We start from the raw sequence: 21,997 nt of genomic DNA, 5'->3' as shown, positions 1-21,997 counted from the left end.
ATTCCTGCTGGAGTCATTTAAAAGAAGGGGTGATTCCTGCTTGAGTCATTTAAAAGAAGGGGTGATTCCTGCTTGAGTCATTTAAAAGAAGGGGTGATTCCTGCTTGAGTCATTTAAAAGAAGGGGTGATTCCTGCTTGAGTCATTTAAACTTCATCCATAAATTTACTGATCCTCTTTAAGGTGACTCTAGGTAAGGATGAAGGGAAGCTAAGGTCAATTAAACACCTTCAGCAAAAAAATAAATAAATAAAAATAAATAAATGAATAAATAAATAAATAAATAAATAAAATAAATAAATAAATAAATAATAAAAACATAAACGAAGTCCAGGGTATAGCAAAAACGGAGGCGAGGACATAAAGAAAACGAGAAGCGTGCGTGCGAATACGGATACGAGGCAGACGCGGAAAAAGCACGAAGGCCACACCGCTAAAAATCAACAAATAAACAACCACAAGAATATTACACACATAAATAGCAAATCACCGGAAGACTAAACATCCCTAGCATGGGAATCTGAGCGAAACTTTCTAAAAAATTCTAAAAAAAAATAGATAAAAAAAGAATTCACGCTTACATTGAGAGAGAGAGAGAGAGAGAGAGAGAGAGAGAGAGAGAGAGAGAGAGAGAGAGAGAGAGAGAGAGAGAGAGAGAGAGAGAGAGAGAGAGAGAGAGAGTATATGCGTAACATTCAGATACATAATGAGGAAAAACACTTGCATGTATACTACAGATGTCACTGCACAATGTAAGAGAGAGAAAAAAAAAATCATACTGCAACACATGTGACAAGTGTGTGTGTGTGTGTGTGTGTGTGTGTGTGTGTGTGTGTGTGTGTGTGTGTGTGTGTGTGTGTGTGTGTGTGTGTGTGTGTGTGTAGATATAGAACGTTTTATTTTCATACCGCTACACAATTGAATTCAACATGAAAAATCTTTGCGGCTTGTGAGTTCCTAATATAAAAGATTAATAGAGTATATAACATACTAATTGAGAAATAAAAGATTAACATATTATAAAAGATTAATAGTTTTAAAAAGAAGTATATGTACAGCTATAACAGTAGTACATTCTCTCACAAAGGTTAGAAAATAAAAGAAACACATGCTCAACTAAAATATTGTTACACTCACACACCTGTTAGAAAGCAGTACACATCTGGGGACAAATATTTCCTATATCTCTCAGTGTGTTGCTGGGGCAAAGCTGGCCTTCTACCTGATCTTTAGAACATATACTGTCCGGGCAGGAGGTGTAGGAGTGCTTCAGTACGCCTTTCTGATAAAGTTTGTCTACTTTTGGTTTCTGCACCTACTTTCCTTGCCTTTTTAACTAATTTCTTTAGCTTGTTTTTATCTTGACCCGTTAGCTTTCCATACCAGGTAGTAATTGAATAATTTATAACGAACTCAAATTATTCTTTTCTCAACACGTAAGTTAAGATGTTCAAAAAAGTGAAGTCATTGGTGACATTTCTCAGTGACAAAGATCGTGTCACAAGCGCCTTTCAGTTGATCACCAACCATATATCCTAGATACTTGTACTGGTTGACTCTATAAATTTTCTCCAAAAATATAATAATGATTGCCATGAAGGGATGAGCGACCGGGAGAAGGGGGAGGGTGAGGAGGAATACAAAGGTAAAACAGACAGCAACAACTCTACTGGGCCTAACGAAACAGCCTGAGTGACTATACTACCATTATAAATTTTATGAATTTGAGGTAGAAGTACAGCAAGGTCGGACAGAAGAACAGGAAGGGCAAAACAAAAGAACAGCAGTCAAAGGAGGAGCAGCAGCAGTTTGCGAACAAATTCCAACTATACCTACTTGATAAATATACACTGGATACTACACCAGAGGACAAGACGACGACGACGATGAACAACAACAACAACAACAACAACAAAGATGATAATGATGATGGAGAAAGAAAGAAGAAAGAAAGAAAGAACAAGGAGGAAGAGGAGGAAGTAGCGGTGGTGGGGGCGATCATAGAAAGGACAGAGAAAGAGAGAGAAGTAAAAGGCGAAGGATAATGCGGAAAGTTTGGTGGTGGTGGTGGTGGTGGTGGTGGTGGTGGCGGCGGGCGGTGGGGGTCATGTAAGGGCTGCGGTTTACCCTTCATTACACGTTGTTCCCTTGTGTAAACACCCTGAAACACTACTCACTCTCCTCAACCTACACCTCTCCCTCCACTCCCTCCCTGTCCCTCCTTTACATCTCCTTTGCCTTCTTCAATGCCACCTTCTTCCTTCCTTCCCTTTTTCGTTTCATTTTGATTAATTTTACTTTTCTATTTATCTATTTTTTCATCTTTTTTTTTATCCTCGTGTTTTTACGACGTGTGGGAGGACGTGTGGGGATTTTAGGAGGCTGCAAGGAGGAGGTGTGGGAAGAAGGAAGGCTTATGGAGGAAGAGGAGGAGGAGGAAGAGGAAGATGAGGAGAGAAGAATTACATAGAGGATGAGATTAAATTGAGAAAAGGAGAATTACAAAGCTTTAAACAGGTCAACCAAGAAGCAACAGATCTGATCCTTGCATGGCTGTTTGGGAATTTTTTTTAACTACTCGGTAAAGAGATAGAATGCAATAGGAGGAGGAGGAGGAGGAGGAGGAGGAGGAGGAGGAGGAGGGGGGGGTAGTGGTTTAGGAAAAAAATCATGGTGTGGGGGGAGCTTAGGAGGCTAGAAGAGGAGGTTTCAGGAGGAGGAGGAGGAGGAGGAGGAGGAGGAGGAGGAGGATGGGGCGGGTCAAGGGGAGGAAAGGTCTCTCGCTGGGTGAAAAATACAATACACTCGGCGTCAATTTCAGAGGCTATGTGGTTTTGGCGTCTGCCGCGGCGGCGACCAAACGACTGCTTCCCTGGCGAGGCGAGGCGGCGTTTTCCTCTCCTCGCCCACGCCCTTCAGCGGGGGGCGCGAAGGGTGGGAGTTCTGGAGGGAGGGACCGCCCATGTACCCGTGTGGCGCTGCGTGGGCCTCCGGGGGACAATGGCAGGTTGTTAGAACACGTTTTTAGCGGAATATTTGACTCCGGTTATCGTTTAGAACAAGATTGAATGTGGCCACGAAGCCACCTCACCCCGACCACCCCGCGGGACCCCCAGGCCGGAGCGAGGTGAGGGAGCGTGGGGTGAGAGTAGAGGTGCATTGGGAAAGGATGGGGAGGGTTGGTCTTTATGGAAATGGGGAGGGAAGACTTGAGGCGAGGGAGTAAAGGTGCATTGGGAAAGGATAGGGAGGGGCTGGTCTTTACGGGAATGAAGAGAGAAGACTTGGGTAGAGGGAGTGGAGGGGTATTGAACATGAGTAGGGAAGAGGATTGGGGTGTACAAGGGAAGGGCAGAAAAGAGGACTGGGGTGCACTGGAAGATAGGTGAGAAGGAATGGGAAGTACTGGGGAATAAATGGTGAGGGGAAACTGAGATGCATTGGTGATGGATAAGGGATAAGGATGTATATAGTAAGGGTGAGGAGTGGGTAGGGATGCAATGGGTATGAGTACATGGGAAGTTTGGGTGTAGTTGTGATGGGTAGGGAAGAATTTAGGGTGCAAGGGACATATGGAGGAGACTGGGGTGCACTGATGATGGGTAAGAAGGGAGAAGATGATGGGGTGAGTTGGGGATGGGTGGGGAGGGGATGGGGCAGATGTACCTTGTAGTAGTGAGGGTAGTGGTGGCAGAATGGAGGAAGAAATGGTAAAAGAAACAGTAAAAGCTGACAAAGTAATAGTGAAGGGAAGGATGGTGATGGGTGAAAGCAGGGAGGAGGATGGATAAAGAAAATGGGAGGGAGAGGGGAGGCAATGATACTGCTATGCGAGGGGGTAAAGAAAGAGAGAGGTGAGTGGGGGGCAAAGGTCCCTGAAGTGCCTCTCTGCGTCGCTTGATGTTTGTTACCTTGACACGAAAAGGAGGGAAGATTACGAGAAGGGAATGATATTTACGCAGCAGCAACAACAACAATAACATTAGCAGCAGGAGGAGGAGGAGGAAGAGCAACTACAACCACAACCACAACAACAACAACAACAACAACAACAACAGCCAATCATACCTCCTTCCGACAGCACCACAACGCAGAGATAACCAAGCAGACGGGCAAACACACAAACAAACGGATAAACAAACAGACAAACAGATAAACAAACGTGCACGTCAGCCATCAAAAGATAGACAAACACGAGGTCTAGCAAAACAACACAACACAAACACACAACACAACACACACACACACACACACACACACACGCATACTCGTATATCACAAATGACAATACCAAAGACGGTAAATTCTTCACACACACACACACACACACACAGGCAAGCACACACGCGCACACACAAACACACATACTCACACAATCATCTCTTCCCTCCCCTCACCACCACCACCACCACCGCCACCACCTGCTATCTATCCACAGTTAAATATGAGCCTCTACCGTGCCGGACCGTGAGGAGGGAGGCGTGGGTGGCGCGGAAGGTGTGGTCCCACGTAAATTATTGGTATCATGAACACACAGGAGGCGCTGGAGGTGGCGGAGGCGTCGGGCGTGCGCTTCATGGTGACGTGGGCGCGTGTGGGCGGTGGGTGGGTCGTCGTGGGTGGCCGTGGGCGGCGTAGCGGCGACCTCCTGCCATTGGGAGCCAATCACTGCCATAACAAATCCACCTCTGCCAAAATACGACACAGTAAACCGCGGGGAATGTGCCAACCCGGGCCGGCCAGCACCCACAGCCATAAACCTGTAACCCACACCACGCCGCGGCCACGGACGGGACGGGGCGGGGTCGGGGAGCGGCGTGGAGGGACGGGGAGAGGAAAACCAGTGGATGGGGTTGAGGAAGAGAGGAAATCAGAGGAGGAAGAAAATAAGGGAGAAGAAAGAAAGTAGATGAGGGGAGACCATGGAAATGAGAAGATTTCAAGAGAAGGGGAAGAACAGGAAGACGAGGACAGAAAGGAAAAACAGGGAGATGGGGTTGAGGAAGAGAGGAAAACATAAAAGGGGGAAGAACGAAGAAGAATGAAGGCAGATGCGACGAATCAGGGGATCAGAAAGAGGAATGCAAGGGAAAAAAGAAAAAAAAAACAGGAAGAAAGGCGAGAACAGGAAGGAAGGAGAGGGAAGAAAGGAAAACAAGGAGATAGGACTGGGGAAGAGAAGAAAGCAGAGAAGAAAGGTGAAGGGTAAGACGGGTGAAGAGGGAAGAGGAGGAAGGAAAAAAAAAGATGGAGAGAAAAGCGGAAGAAAAAAAAACTAGAGCAAGGAAGAAGAGAGAAAAGAAAAACAGCGTATCAAAGAAGAAAATAGGAGAAAGAAAACAAGTGATACGAAACAAAAGATGTGGAAAAAAGGAAAATGGAAGGGGAAGGAAGGAAAATAAACGAAAATTAGGGAAGAAGACGGCAGAGATAACAAGAAAAAGTTGAGGAGGCGAATGAGACGGAAAGAAGAGGCAGATGAATGAGTGAAGATGAAAGGAGAGGGGAAGGAAACAGTAGGGGGAAGAAAAGGAAGATAAAGGAAAATAGAAAGTTAAGAAGGTACTGGAAAGGAAAAAAACTACGAATGGGCTGACGAAGGAGGAAAAAAAAAGAGATGGAGGAATGAAGAGGAATACAGGAGGGGGAAAAGGAAAGATAGGGTTAGTGAATTCAGAAAAGAAGAGAACTGAGAGGAGCAAGAAGAGAAATACGAAGAAAAAGGAAGAAGGGAAAGAGAAGGAAAGATAAAGGAGAGGAGGCAAGAGTGAATGAAAAATGAAATATAAAGAAGGAAAGAAGGACAAAGAAGGAAATAAAAGTTAGGAAGAAAGTAAAGAAAGACAGAGTGGAGAAAAAAAGAAAAGAGAAAGGAGAGAGATAGAAAGGGAAGGGAATGACAGAGAAAAAGGAAAAATGGAGATAAACTGAGGGTAGAAAAGGGGAAGGGAAGGAAAGGAAAGGAAGAGAAGGGGAGGAAAAGGGAAAAGAAAAGGAAAGGAAGGAAAAAGTAACACACTGTAAGAAAAAAAATTGGTTTCAGTGACTTTAAATTTAAAAGATGAGGAAGAAAAAGGAAGAAAAACAAAAGGAAAGGAAGGAAAGTGAAGAGAAGACAAAAATAGAGGAAGAAAAGACAAAAGAAGACAAGAGGAAAGAAGAGATGAAAGTAGAAAAGTAAAGAAAGGAAAGGAAAAGAAAAGAAAAGAAAGAAGAAGAGAAAGGAGAAGAGAAAGAAAAGAAAAAAAGAAAAGAGAAGAGAAGAGAGAAGAGAAAAGAAGGGAAGAGAAGGAAAGGGAAGGAAATGGAAAGGGAAAAGAAAAGGAGAGGAGAATAAAAAACAGGAAAAAAGAAAAGAGAAAAGAGAAGGGAAGAGTAGAGAAGATAAGGAAGAGAAAGGGAAAAGAGAAGAGAAAAACGAAGAGAACAGAACAGAACAGAAAAGAATAGACAAGGAAAGAAAATGAAAGGGGAAAGAAGAGAAGAGAGAAGAGGAAAAGAAGAAAAGAAAAGAAGAGAAGAGAAGGGAAGAGAAGGGATGGGATAGGAAGGGGCCAGGAAACCATTGCCCTCACCTCGCTACGCCTTTCTTCCCTTTCCTCACGCCACGCCCTCCGTAACACCCCACCGCAAACACACCTGACACACCTGTACTGCCCTTACGTCCCTCCTCCTCCTCCTCCTCCTCCTCCTCCTCCTCCTCCTCCTCCTCCTCCTCCTCCTCCCTTCATCCTCCGCGACCAGTGATAATCTGGAGTGACGCAGCCTTCCTTACCATTTTCTTTTCTTCCTCTCCTCCTCCTCCTCCTCCTCCTCCTCCTCCTCCTCCTCTTCTTCCTCCTCCTCTTTCTGCCTCTCTTGTTAGCATCCCTTTCCTTCTCTTCTCGTCTTCCAATATTTCGTTTTTATTTTCATTTCCTCGTTAGTTTTTTTTTTTTTTTCGTTTCTTCTATATATTTGTCTTCTTGAGTTTTCTTCTTTTCCCTCCGTTTTCTTCTTCTTCTTCTTCTTCTTTTTTTTCAGTATTTTTTTTTTTATCCTCGTATCTTTCGTTTTCTTATCCCTCTCCTTCATCTTCCCTCTTCACGTTCTTTTCCTCCTCCATCTATCTCCACCACCACCACCACCACCACCACCCTCTCCTCCTCCTCCTGCCAGCAATCACACCTGCACGAACCAGCATTTACATACCTGTTCTAAGCTCCCCGCTCATTTACATCCCCCTCACCCCTCACCCCAGCCACACCCCGTCCCTCTCTCTCTCTCTCTCTCTGCCCCCCTTCACCTCTTTCACCCACCCTCCCCTCCCCTCCCCTTACAGCCCCAAACACACGCTGTCTTTAACGCCGCACGATGGAGAATCCTGTTCGGTTTTCCGCTATCATATCTGCCCCTAAAAATCCGTGTAGCGTTTCAACTGGTCCTCTCTCTCTCTCTCTCTCTCTCTCTCTCTCTCTCTCTCTCTCTCTCTCTCTCTCTCTCTCTCTCTGTCCTTTATGTTCTTGTCCTCTCTATTTTTTTTCGTTTTTCGTTTTGTTTTTGGTCTATTCTTTTATTTGTTGTCGTTGTTGTTGTTGTTGTTGTTGCTGTAGGAAGAGTATTTTTTTTTTAGGTGTGTAAGTATTTGTTTTATATTATTCTCTCTCTCTCTCTCTCTCTCTCTCTCTCTCTCTCTCTCTCTCTCTCTCTCTCTCTCTCTCTCTCTCTCTCTCTCTCTCTCTCCTCGTCAATGTGCCCAGACCACCAACATCAGTCTTGTCGCCACCACCACCACTACCACTACCACCACCACCACCACCACTACCACTACCACCACCACCGCCACCACCACCATTACTACATCTCTTCACTTGCATCCACTTGTCTGTCTGTCACTGTGATTCTCTCTCTCTCTCTCTCTCTCTCTCTCTCTCTCTCTCTCTCTCTCTCTCTCTCTCTCTGATGCAAGATTTTTTTTCATTCAATATTTCTCTTCTTCCTTTTGTTTTCTATTTTCTTTGCTCATCTCCACATATTTCGCTGTTGTGGTCAGTTAATGATGATAATGGCAGTGGTGGTGGTGGTGGTGGTGGTGGTGGTTGATGGTGGCGGTGGGATTGGATTAAAAGGTTAGCTTAGGCGCGCACGCACACACACACACACACACACACACATTGACACGCGCACACACACACAAGTAAACCCCTCAAATTCACTTATAAAAAATCAATAAATCAATCAAATAAAACAACCATCCGGAAAAAAAAAAATAAAAAAATAACCCAAAAATAGTAAACAAAAAAAAGGACCGAAAGAAAACGAGAAGCGGATGCAGGAAAGAAGAAAAGAAGGGGAGGAAACAAGAGGAGGGAGAAAGGGGGCCAAAAAAAAAAAAAGGGACAGAGATAAGCATTATATGTATGGGAGGACTGGTGTAGTGGGTGTAGTGGTGTTGTGTGGTTGTGTAGAATGCTGTGGATAGCGTGTGGGTCTTATATAGAGATGGACAAGGCAGGGGAGGTTAGACATGTGTAAAAGTATGTCGTGTAGTCATAGGCTGTGTGTGTTGGATGGAGGAAGATGGTGTGGGTTCGGTAAAGAGATAGAAGAGAGGAGAGGAGAGGAGAGGAGAGGAGAAGACAAGAGAGTACAGAAGAGAGGAAAGGCGAAGACAGGAAAGAGGAAAGAGAAGAAATGGGCAAAGAAGAAGAAGAAATAGGGTAAAGAACTTGAGAATTGATAGTAGTAGTAGTAAGAAGAAGAAAAGAAGAAGAAAAAGAAGAAGAAGAAGAAGAAGAAGAAGAAGAAGAAGAAGAGTCGGAGCAGGAGGAGAGAGAGAGAGAGAGAGAGAGAGAGAGAGAGAGAGAGAGAGAGAGAGAGAGAGAGAGAGAGAGAGAGAGAGAGAGAGAAAGCAGGCGGCGAGAAGAAAGAATTAGGTAGCAAGGCTGGACTAGTAAAGAGAAGAGAGAAGAGTGTAACTAGAAAGAAGAGGAAAAGAAAGAGAGAAAAAAGTGGAAGTATTCGCGTCAAGCACAGCAGGGCGTGGAGAGAGAGAGAGGGGGGGGGGGGAGAGGAGAGGGAGAGAGGAGGAGGGGAGGGCGGACAAGGTGTAATGAGTCGGGCAGGCGTGGAGCAGCGGGGAGGAGGGAGGCGCCGTAGCACAGAGGTGGCAGAGCATGGCAGGGCGCGGGGTGGCTTAACAAGAGGCGAGGCGAGGCGAGGCAAGAGCGGCGATTCCCACAGCCATTAATGCAAAGCTGGGCTGAAATCACAGGGGCGCGACTCACTCAGGTTAAGTCCGTTTTCTTTTAAAATGTTTTGTTCCTTCTTCATGACAGAGGCCACATAGGTGAGTAATCGGGTTCCTATGAGTGTTTTTCCTACTAATAATGCGGAATTTATGTTAAACTATCAGTGGAATCATGAAAACGCCCTTGAAAATCACAATATGCGGCACTGGAGGAAGTTTAAAGTACACGATTAAAGAAGACGAAGCGTTTAGGAATCCCAACCTTTAGTCTTGCCGGGCAGGCTCCTCGTGGCGACAGGTAGGTGTTCAGGTGAGCCCTCCCCGGTAATTACCTGATGGGGAGTTGGCTGGGGCACGACACGGCGGCGGGGGGTGGCAGGTGGGTCGCTCTTGGGTAATTGTTATCTGCGCCGCCATCTGGCTCGCTTCATCACCTACGCCGTCTGCCGCTCCCCGACGTCATTAAGGGAAACACACCGTGGCCAGCTGTTTGTGTGTGTGTATGTGTGTGTGTGTGTGTGTGTGTGTGTGTGTGTGTGTGTGTGTGTTCGTAAACTTGTGGGACGGATTCATGTTTCGATGCACTGCTCAGCGTAACAAAGCGACGGGCTCGGGAGTGTGGGAAAGAAAAGGCGTAGTAAACAGACAGATTAGTGAAGGAATAAATACCGGGATAAATAAGTAAATGGATGAGGAAGAAGAAGAAGAAGAAGAAGAAGAAGAAGAAGAAGAAGAAGAAGAAGAAGGAGGAGGAGGAGGAGGAGGAGGAGGAGGAGGAGGAGGAGGATGAAGAGAACAAAAAGAAGAAAAAAAGTAGTAGCAAAGAATTATGCTTCACCAAAAAAAAAAAAAAATCGCATCATTCAATGATTTCAAGAGCGAATAAACAGAAAACAAACAAACAAACAAAAAGAGCTTCTGCAAACGCCTAAAGAAATAAGGAAATGATTCTTCTCAATAAAAAACAAAAAAAAAACAAAGGAAAAGTAATACAATTTTACAACACTGTAGCAGGGCGATCTCTTCAGGAGTGAATGAAGCGAAAGAAATTCAAAACAAACAATGCGGATGCCTGAAGAAATGCGGGATGCGTTCTCGACAAATAGCGAGAAGGAAATCACATAATTTTAGGATAGTGTTGCAGCAAAGTGGCGGTGCGGGAGGCAGGAACGGAAAGGATCAAGCTGAGTAATGCTGATGCCTGAAGAAGTCGAGAATAAAGTTTCGATAAAAATAAAAGTAAAAAAAAAAAAAAGAAAGAAAAAGAAAAAAATAATTAACGAAAGAAAACAGTTTATAATTGCAATTTTCATCGAAGTTCATCCTCCTTTATTACCTGAACTATTTAATCACCTAACCTAACCTACCTTTACTTAACCACAAAATCACTAAATATCCAAAATAAGCAAGATACACAGCAAATCTAAATAATACAAAGGGAAAAGAATAAAAAGTGCATAAAAATGTAGGCCAGAGAGAGAGAGAGAGAGAGAGAGAGAGAGAGAGAGAGAGAGAGAGAGAGAGAGAGAGAGAGAGAGAGAGAGAGAGAGAGAGAGAGAGAGAGAGAGAGAGAGAGGAAGGGAGGGTGCAAATGGAAAGTTGTAGGGGAAAGGTTGAGGATGGGAGGTATGGGAACAGCGAGAGCAGAGGCTGGGAAGGGAAAAGGTCAAGGAGGATGTGACGGGGAGGAAAAAGAAGAGGGAGAGATTTAAAAAGGATTAAGTCTTCTGGTTTTCACCCTCTTCCTCCTTTCACCCGTAACTGTTCGTCTTTCATCTTCTTCCTACTCATCCTCACCTCCATCCATCTACTAACACTTCATCTTCCCTCCTTTTCGCATTTTCCTCCTCATCCATTCATATACAGGAGAATGTGAGTGATAAGACGAGAGAAATGGATGTAAAGAAGGGTTAATTACTGTTTTCGCCTTCCCTTCCTTCAATCATTCTGTTCACCATCATTCATCTTCTGTCCTCTCCACTGCTTCATCGTTCATCCATTCACAATAAGATGAAAACAAGGAGAGTTTTTAAAAAGTATAATTTCTTGTCATCTTCTCTTCTAATTTCCCAATCACCTACCTTTCCTTCTTTCCTTATTTTATGTTCTTACATCCATCTATCTTCCACATATTCATTAACCTGAATTCTTTATATTCAACCCTTTTCTCTCTCTCCTCTTTCACTCTTTCTCCCTCTCTTCTCCCTTCCAAGAGTTTCCTCCTTCCCTCTCCCCCTCCCTCCCTTTCTCTCACTTCCTCCACCTTCCTCCTCTGATTGTGACTGACTGTTCTCTCCAGCAGTGACTCGCCAGCTTGCCCCCCCACCCCCCGCCCTCCTGAACTAGACTTTAAACGACAGGTGAACCGGTCCTTAGGAAGAGGAGGAGGAGGAGGAGGAGGAGGAGGACGAGCAGGAGAAGGTTATGGAAGAAGAGTATGTGAAAAGAAGGAAGGAGATGGAAAAGGAAGGTGGAAGAAAAAGGTAGAGGAGGTTGAATGAGGAAGAAAGGAAAGATTTTTAATGAAAGAAGGAAATGGAAGAAGAGAGAGGAAGTAGATAAGGTCTGGGGAAGAGGAAAGTGGAAGAAGGGAATAAGAAGAAAGAGAAAGGTGGAAGGAGGAGGAAGAGGAATAGAAAGAAGGTTGAGGGAGATGGAAGAAGGAATATGGAAAAGAAAGGACGTGGATTAGAAGGGGGACGAAGACTGATGAAGGAAGGAATAGGAAGAAGGATAAGATTGAGAAAGATGGAGAAAAGGAAGAAGTAGAAGGAAAAGAAAGGCATATAAGGAAAAAGGAAGAGGAAAACAGTGATAGATGGCGTACTAAGATTAAGGAAAGAAGTAAGGAGAAGGATAAGGAGGAGGAAGAGGGAAAAGTAAGAAGAACGAAGAATATAAAAGAAGACAAAAGGAAGAGAAGAAACACACGAGAAAAGGAGAAAAACATTACGAAGATTGACTAAGAAAGAAAAGAAACACAAAAGAAATAATGAAATGAACGAAAAAGAAAAACAAAAGTACAGGTAACTAATTAAATCTTCACAGGCAACACTAACACATGCGTGGGACCATAACTCAAAGGAACACAAAGGAAGAACAAACCGCAGCAACCCAGAAGACTAAGATGAGTTACACAATAAGAACCGAACAAAACGTAAAGGAGAGTAAAGACGAAGGCTCCTCACCACCAACCTGAGAATATTAGTGTAATTTAAAGGATAGATATTGATAATTTTAATAAGCGTGAAATAAGTAGGTGTATTCTTCTCTTCCTATTCTTCTCTTCCTATTCTTCTCTTCCTCCTCCTCCTCCTCCTCCTCCTCCTCCTCCTCCTCCAGGCCACTCAGGAGGGACATTTACCACCAGGGCGGCCCATCAGAGGCGCCTCTCCTTGTTCTTTAATTATTATCAGGAGGCCATCTGACGAAGGTGTGACGGGGGGGAGGGATGCCAGGGGAAGGGGGAGCCGCCACGCCCTCGCTCCACACACACACACTCACACACACACACACACACACACACACACACACACACACACACACACACACACACACACATACACGGCCTATGGATCTATAGAAGAAATGTTTATCTAGATGTCATCACCATATAACATTTATCAATCTCTCTCTCTCTCTCTCTCTCCTCTCTCTCTCTCTCTCTCTCTCTCTCTCTCATCCTCTCTCTCTCTCTCTCTCTCCGTCCTACGTAAATCTCAATATCGTCGTAATTTTTCGCATCTATCGATTTCAATATTCTATTTCCACCCTGTCCTTCCTCCCTCTCCTCCCCCTCTCTTCCACCACCTCTCACCCCCTCTCCCTCCATCTCATACATCTTCCTTAAGACTTAACCTCCCGCCTCCTGCCTCACTCGAATTAAAACTGATCCTTTATCAGATTTACGACTGAGAAAGAGCCCGGGGACCAACCTTACGACCAACATCCATATTGCTTTTTGCGAGGCGGGATGAGATGCGGGCCCGTGGGTAGCAAGCAGGTGCCGGGGTGCCGCAGGGAGAGTGTTTGGGACCTCCTCTCGTCACTCCCACCTTCCTGTGTCCTTCTGTAGTCGTAGCTGAGGGATCAAAAGCAGTTTGTATGGGTGTCAATGTATGGTGAAGGTGTGTGTGTGGTGGAGGGGGGTGGTGAAGGTAGAGGTGTGGGGGGGGATGGATGTTGATGGGGGATGAAGTGTGGTGTGATTGATTTGGGTGTCTGTGAGTGAGGATCTCTGCTTTCTCCTCATCATCATCTTTATTCTCCTTCTACTTCTCCCTCTCTTTCCATCATCATTATCATCGTCATCGTCATCATCATCATCCTCACACTCATCCTCTTGATTTTTCCTTTCCTTTTCTTCCTCCTCTTCGTCTTCCTCCCAATATCTCCTCTCTTTCATCTTCTCCTCCAGATTCCTTCCTCCTCCTCATCATTATTATCATCTTTCTTTTCCTCATTTTTTCTCTCCTCTTCATTCTCTTCATCTTCTTTTTGATCTCACCTTCTTTTCATTTTCTCTTTCAGATTCCTTCATCCTCCTCCTCCTCATCATCATCATTTTTCTCCTTCCCTTACTCTTCCTCATCTTTTTTCTCCTTTTTCCTCGTTCTCTTCATCTTCCTTCCGATCTCTCTTCCCTTTCATTTTCTCCCCCAGATTCCTTTTATCCTCCTACCCCTCCTCCTCCTCCTCTTCTTCCTCCTCCTCCTCCTCTTCCTCCTTCGTCTATGTTATCCTTTTTCCCCTCATTATACGCTAAATAACACAATCCTAACAAATAACCTCGTAAGGATCAACAAGTCTACTAGCACTTTCTCTTCCTTTGTGTTCCTTCTCCCCTTCATTCCGCTGACCTCACCCCGCATGAAAGTGTCCACGGGAGCTGCTCACAATAACGCTGCGCCAAATGCTAGAAGTCCACAACTGGTTTTCTGGGATGCATTCGGTTGTACAAGTCAACTGGTATTCACGTTTTTGCCTTCGCTGCACGCGGGTCATTTCTTAGTCAGGTTTTTCGATCCACTAGTTGCTTCGCTCGCTCTCTGGTTCTCTTTCTAGTTGTGTTCTAGGTCATGTTCTGTGTTAAGTTTGTTTGGTATATTAATGAACGGGTTATTGTCTTTTTGTAATGTGTTCTTGGTGTAAACGTTTGTTATTATTGTTATTACTTTTGTTATTATTATTATTATTATTATTATTATTATTATTATTATTATTATTATTATTATTATTATCATCATCATCATCATTATTATTATTCTATCGTATACTATCTATGCGTGGGATCTTTCCTTCTGTGTTGTCTACCTGGGTGTTCGTAAAGATAATAAATAAATAAATAATAAAACTGTACCAGATAAAAAAAAAAAAATAATAATAATAATAATAAAAACGAGAAAACATCACTAATCATAATCTATAAAAAATAAGATGCTACGTACAAGGAAATTATGGTAATTTAGATTATCGATTACATTACGGTTGTTTTTTTTCAATGTCACTTTCTCGCGGTGCTTCTTCCGGTACTTTTTCTTTCACCCTTTATTCGTAGTATGATTTTTCCAACTGCACGGAGCTTCGTTGACCTCTTGGCTAATCTCAAACTCGACTTCGGCACCTCAAGTTAAGCGAGACAACTGTAAACTCAAGCACTGGAGATTAAACAGCACTACGTACCATCTCAGGAAGGATTACTACCTTTGACATGTTGAAATCACCCAATACCAAGGAATACTTAAGCCACGTATAAAACACAATTGTCAACACCTAAGTCTGAGCAGCTGTCGCCATAATTCGATAATAGAGTACACAGACTTCGCCACCCTAACTTAACCTAAACTAATACATATGACTCCAACTCTCTCAAGAACAATATTTCAAAACCTCATAATTCTGGATAATCCTGTTGCCTGCACATACTCTTGAGGGACTGGCACCTTCCGTAATTTTTCTTTTTTTCTTCTTCAATCCTTCAGTTACCCTCGGCCAGATCTCTTCTTACATACAAAAATATTTCTAGTCATCCATACTAATGTACAATAACGTCTAACACATAGCCTGCCATTCACAGTAACTAACACTTGCTACCACATAATACTAATATATATCGCACTTATTCATACTGTGTGTACCGTTTCCTATCAACCTCAAGTCTTCTCATCAGCTGTCAGTCTGTTAATTATCAGATTCTGTAAGGAGATTGTTTGAGCAGAGGACCATGAAAGTGGGTGCAGGTTCCTTCTTCTTCTCCTTATGATTATGATGATAAAACCATGGAACTGACTGATATAGACCCAAGCTGAGTTCCCTCCCACTCGTCCCCACCAACAAGCAGTAAACATGGCAGTAAAATAATAATAATAATGATAATAATAATAATAATAATAATAATAATAATAATAATAATAATAATAATAATAATAATAAGCAAAGAAGAAAAAAACTAAAACAAAACGAGAACTAGATCAAAACTCAACACTCGTTTCTCGACTTCTAACCAAGACAGCACCACGAAACACACACACACACACACACACACACACACACACACACACACACAAAGTAGTACGTTCAATAAAAAAATAAATAAAAAAAAACTATGGAAAATACCACCAGAAGAATCAAGCTAATGTTAATGTTTTCGTAAAGCGATCCATCAAGGTACAAGAGGAAGTGACATTAACTTTAATCCCGGACAGCAGCGCCGCGTCATTTCCTGGCTGCAAATACCAGTCAGTCATACGCGCCACGCTCATCAAGACGAACCCGTGACACTCGACTCCTGTGAACTTTACGAGCGAGAAAGTCGAATACCAAGGAAGGTTCACGTTCTTGATGTTGAATGGAGCAGCCAAACCAAGCATCGCTCCTCGCCTTTCAAGATCTGGTGGTGTGCTCATTCACTTTGACTAGTTGGCGTTGATTTGTACTGTCTCATAAGGGTTAACGTGACTACTGTTGTTTGTTCTTCCTTTGTTTTTCTTTGTATATATATATATTAGCTAGTATACTTAAAAATGGCAAAAAGGCAATGAGCATACACTAGATACCTACTAAAATTTGTATATTCAAAGCCTTAGTTCATTTATGAATCACCTTTCCTTGACTGCCTTGCTAAGTCTGTTTATTATAAGTTTTAACACCTTTTTCTTGACTGTATTTCTAAATTAAATGTCCAACACGAGGAAAAGGAGGGAGCATGTTATCAATAAATGCAATAGATAAAATCTCTCTCTCTCTCTCTCTCTCTCTCTCGCTCTCTGTCATATATTATAAACTCTTCCTCCCCACCACAACACCGATCAGCGGCTTCGAAGCGTCAAATCAGCAAGCTAATGAACCGTTTCGGGACAAGTCAAGTAGCAAAGGGCAAGGAGGTCAGGTGCACGTGGGTCATTAAGCCCTTTAAATGCCCCACTCATTAGCCGCCACTCACGACGCACGCCTCCCTCTCCCTCTCCCTCTCCCTCTCTCTCTCTCTCTCTCTCTCTCTCTCTCTCTCCCCCGGGCCAGTCCAAGATCACACACTCAGTAAATCAAAGAGGAGTCGAAGTCGTGGCCACAACTTCTCTTTGGCCAATTAGAGGCGACTGGTGTGTGTGTGTGTGTGTGTGTGTGTGTGTGTGTGTGTGTGTGTGTGTGTGTTGTCGTTTGTCTTCAGTTATTTTTAGTCTAACATAACTTTTCGTGCCGTTTGAATTTAAGATGACTATTCTCTCTCTCTCTCTCTCTCTCTCTCTCTCTCTCTCTCTCTCTCTCTCTCTCTCTCTCTCTCTCTCTCTCTCTCTCTCTCAGATCGATGACAGTGGGGAAAAAATGATGATAGAGATTACTGCAAGATACTCGAGTAAGTGAGAGTAAGCAGCAGAACAGAGGTGGTAATTGAAGGGAAGGGTGAGAGGAACGAGGTGTTAAGAGCGGGGGAGAAGGATAATGAACGGGGGAAGGAACGGAGAGGAAAGGGGAAGTGTGCAGGGGAAGGAGAGGATGACAGAGCGCGGGACTATTATGATGGAGTGGGGAAGGAAAGTCACTAGGCGGACGAGGAGGAGGAGGAGGAGCGAAAAGAAGAAGAAAACGAAGACGAAGAAGGAATACACACACGACAGAAATACGTACATGGAACAAGAATACAAAAAAAGAGAAGAAAAGAAAAAGAGAAGAAAAATGCAATGGATCGAAAAGGAATACACAAAACACAAAAATACATAAAAGAGGAATACACCAAAAAAATAATAAATAAATAAATACGTTACAAAAATACATAGAAAGAACAAGAATACAAAAAATATACAAAGAAAACGGAGAGAGGGAGAAAAACATACACATATCAAAAGAAAAAGTCGCAAGGAGAAAGTAGTCATCATACCACATCATCTCCTCCTCCTCCTCCTCCTCCTCCTCCTCCTCCTCTTCCTCCTCCTCCTCCTCCATCGAAAAGTGGTCCACATTAGCTTCACTTCCTCCTTAATTACACCCCCGCGTGTGGTCGAGAGAGAGAGAGAGAGAGAGAGAGAGAGAGAGAGAGAGAGAGAGAGAGAGAGAGAGAGAGAGAGAGAGAGAGAGAGAGAGAGAGAGTGCAAAAAGCCTCAAATGATTATGTGAATCACTCAGGTTATCCTTTCCTTTTCTGAACTGACCCGTGGTGTGTGTGTGTGTGTGTGTGTGAAAGACAGATGTGTAAAGGAAGAAAACAAATGTGCACGTGTGGGGAATAGCTGTTCAGGTGTATGTGTATGTTTAGGGTGAGAGAGAGAGAGAGAGAGAGAGAGAGAGAGAGAGAGAGAGAGAGAGAGAGAGAGAGAGAGAGAGAGAGAGAGAGAGAGAGAGAGAGAGAGAGAGAGAGAGAGACAAGACAGACAGGTATAAAATAAAAGGCAGATATAGGTGTGTATGTGGGAGGAAACAGTGCAGGTGTGTGTGTGTGTGTGTTTGTGTGTGTGTGTGTGTGTGTGTGTAGGACGAAGAGAGAAAAGGTACTACTTCCTAAACACACATATGACAGACAGTTATAGATGACAGAAACACAGGTGTGTGTGTGTGTGTGTGTGTGTGTGTGTGTGTGTGTGTGTGTGTGAGGTACAGGTGTGTGTGTCTGGCCAACCATTCATCATTACAATTACTGTCGGGAGCAGAACGCCTTATAATAATTAATAATCAATAAACAAGGTGGAAGGAGGGGAGGAGCATTCATCAGGGAAGGCAGGTTCCTCTCAGCGGGAGGGAACGAGAGAGAGAGAGAGAGAGAGAGAGAGAGAGAGAGAGAGAGAGAGAGAGAGAGAGAGAGAGAGAGAGAGAGACGTTTATGGTGTGCCAAAATTGAGGCGATTAAGTGTCGACATAATGAGGGTTTGTTGGGAAATTCCAGTGTGATGCAGAGCCGGAAAAGTTAATTAGTGTAGAGTCAATTGTGAGGGAGGGAAGGAGACAGGCGGACACACACACAGACAGACAGATAGACAGACAGAAAGACAGATAGATAGATAGACAGATAGATAGATAAATAGACAGTCAGACGGACACAGACAGACGGATGGACAGACAGACACAGACAAAAAACAGACAGACATAGTGATAAGAGATAGACAGACAAATATAGATAGATAGATAGATACATACATACATACATACATACATACATACATACATACATACATAAACAGATAGATAGATAGATAGATAGATACATACATACATAGCTAGATACATAAGCAAATGAGATAGATAGATAGATAGATAGGCAAAACAGACAGAATGACAGACAGATAGACAGGCTTAAAGACACAGATAAACAGATAGAGATGAGCAGACAAGTAGACAGCCAGGCAAACAGACAGATATTGGCATACATATAGAGAGACAGACAGACAAATTGCTAGTTATAAACAGAGACAGGTAAAAAGGTTTGTACTTGCATGGAGACACACAGGAGGACAGACAGCTATGTAGGTAGACAGAGTTAAGTAGACAGGTAGGAAGGGAAGTAAAGAGAGGGGGTATGCCAAGGTTTTTGTCATCATTACGGGTAAAAGGGAAAAAAAAACATCACCAACCAAATCGAAAAAAGAAACAAGGAAAAGTTTAATAGAATGAGCCAGAAAGAAAAAAAAATAAGGCAAATATCATTAACTCACATTGTGGCCGAAGATAAAATTATTTTTCTTGTAATTTCCATTTCCTGTATTTCCAATTTAACAAAGCAGAATGCGAGGTTAGCCTTTCCACGCAGCATCAATACATACAAAGTCATAAGCTTTTCACAAAACACTAATGATAATACCAAATAAGGGTTCAAAAACTGTGTGTACATCAGCCTTCAGCCCCTCAGGAAAGAAACGGAAGAGTATTTTTTTATCAATTTTCCATTTTTTTATCCAAGTGCATTGTGAACCGTAACACGAAGCGATAACTGGAGTGACGCACGCAATGACACTGACCAGGAAATGAAATAAAACCGATGATCATGTCTTGCATTCACTTCATTCATTGCACAACTTTTAATATATTGTGGTTTCTGAAAATTAACCAAAAGAAAAATAAAAATAAATATCCTTCACTTGGGTACCTCCCCTTCCTCCAGTCCTTTCACTTTTCCCTTCTAATTTCCTTTTCCTCCATTCCTTACCTTTCCTCTATCCTTTTCCTCTTTCCCTTTCTCCACCATTCTCTCTCTATTTTTTTTTTCATTCTTTCAACACTTTCTCTTTCCCTTCGATTTTACTATCTATTATCTTTTCTATTTTTTTTTTATCTTTCTTTGTATTGTTTCTCTCTTTCCTTCCTTCCCCCATCCCTTCTTCGCTTCCACTTTTCCTCCTTTCCTCTTCTCGTCACTTAAACTTCTATTCTTTTCTCCACATCACTCTTTCCACGTCCTTTCCTCCTCTTCCCTTTTCTCTTCCCTCCACCTTCTATGTTAAACCTTTCCAGATAATTCTCTCCTATCTCACTCCACTCTCCACTCCACTATACCCTTCCACCTCCTTTTTGTGCGTCCTCTCTTTCCTCCACTTTCCACTCTTCCTAATTTACATCCTTCCACACCCTTCCCTCCTTACATCTCACTCCACCCTCCACTCCACACCGCATCACTATTCCACCTCCTTTCCTCTCCTCTCTTACCACCCTCCACTCCATCCCTCCTTCACTGCATAAGAGGACCTTCCCTTGTATCCTGCGGTCCTTTCACCACGCCTGTCCAGCCCTGCCCCTTCGTGCTCTCTCTCTCTGGGACATTATGATCCCCCCAACCTGTTCCTGTGTCGTGTTCGTCCCCTCCCCTCACCCCCACCTTCCTCCCTACTTGCTAACTGGAGGAGGAGGAAGAGGAGGGAAGAGGAGAAATGCATAGGTGTTGGGTAAAGACGAAGGAACAAAGGGAGGAGGAGGAGGGGGAGGAGGAGGAGGAGGAGGAGGGAAAAGTGGTGATGATAATGATGAAGGAAGAGGAAGTAGTGAAAGCTCTAAAGATGTTGACGAAGATGGTGGTGGTGGTGGTGGTGGTGGTGGTGGTGGTGGTGAGGATGAGGGTGGTGGTGATAAATAAACGCAAGGAACAAGACAACTAAACACACACACACACACACACACACACACACACCTCATTTCCTCATAAAAGAAATAAGAATTAAAAAAAAAAAAAGAGAAAAAAGACCATAGATGCTAGAATAACCATAATACAGATGAATAAAGAGGAAGCAAAAAAAGGAAGACCGAGGAGAAAGATATAAGATAAAAAGAAAGGAAGAGGATGAAGAGGAAGAGGGAGAGGAGGAACAACAGATCAACAGAAAGCATAAAATCATCAAAAAAAGGAGGAAAAAAGATGAAACGAATTAAGGAGAAAGAGAAACAAGATAATTAGAGGTGGAAAAGGAGGAGGAGGAGGAGGAGGAGGAGGAGGAGGAGGAGGAGGAAGAGAAGGAGGAAAGAGCTGAACAATACCGACATTTGGGGGAAGAACCTGCAGCAAATGGCGATGAAGGGACTAAATACTCTTTGTCTGGGAACAGAAAAGAAAAGTAAACTGCCGGGCTGGGGAAACTCTCAAACGGCCCGTCTCTCTCTCTCTCTCTCTCTCTCTCTCTCTCTCTCTCTCTCTCTCTCTCTCTCTCTCTCTCTCTGAAACTTCCACCAACCTTTATTTCTCTCCTTCGTGGTAGATTTTCTTAACCTAACCTAACTTTACCTAACCTAACACTTGACCTAATCTGACCCAACCTAATTTAACCTAACTTAACCTATTTTTTTCCTTTTACATAACTCATCATGGAAGGAATTATTAAAAGGGGATATCTTAAGGACGGAATGTTGGTAAAGGAAATTGGCGCTCTCTCTCTCTCTCTCTCTCTCTCTCTCTCTCTCTCTCTCTCTCTCTCTCTCTCTCTCTCTCTCTCTCTCTCTCTCCTTCCTACTACACTTAAAACTTCCCAAATTACCCTCTGCCCCTTCTTTCTCTTCCCGTTTCTACCACACCGGGAAATTTCGTTAGAACAGTAAGTCTCCTTCCTTCCTCTTCATTTTTTCACCTTCCTCTCTCTTTCTTATTCCTTACTTTCTTCTACTTACGCTTTCCTTGGCGAACAATGAAGCAGTTATATTTTTATGTTTTTATTTTTATTTTTTTTCCTTTACTACTATTGATGATAATACTATACTACCTTCTCCTCTTCCTCCCCCTACTCCTACTCCTCCTCCTCCTCCTCCTCCTCCTCCTCCTTATCTTTCTGTTACTACTACTACTACTGAACACTCGAAACAAAAT

At 43.3% G+C, this 21,997-nt stretch overlaps 1 long non-coding RNA gene across 2 annotated transcripts in view; it reads right to left on the bottom strand.

Moving 5' to 3' along the window:
• Window positions 1-21,997, bottom strand: part of LOC135105920 (uncharacterized) — a 145,090-nt gene that overhangs the window by 111,622 nt on the left and 11,471 nt on the right. For both annotated transcript variants that reach the window (XR_010271058.1, XR_010271056.1), the window contains exon 2: window positions 13,164-13,309. This is a non-coding gene — a long non-coding RNA (uncharacterized LOC135105920). The remainder of the gene's footprint in view (window positions 1-13,163; window positions 13,310-21,997) is intronic.

This window comes from Scylla paramamosain, chromosome 12, assembly GCF_035594125.1.
Source record: "Scylla paramamosain isolate STU-SP2022 chromosome 12, ASM3559412v1, whole genome shotgun sequence".
NCBI lineage: Eukaryota > Metazoa > Arthropoda > Malacostraca > Decapoda > Portunidae > Scylla > Scylla paramamosain.
This window is presented reverse-complemented; position numbering and strand designations above follow the sequence as displayed.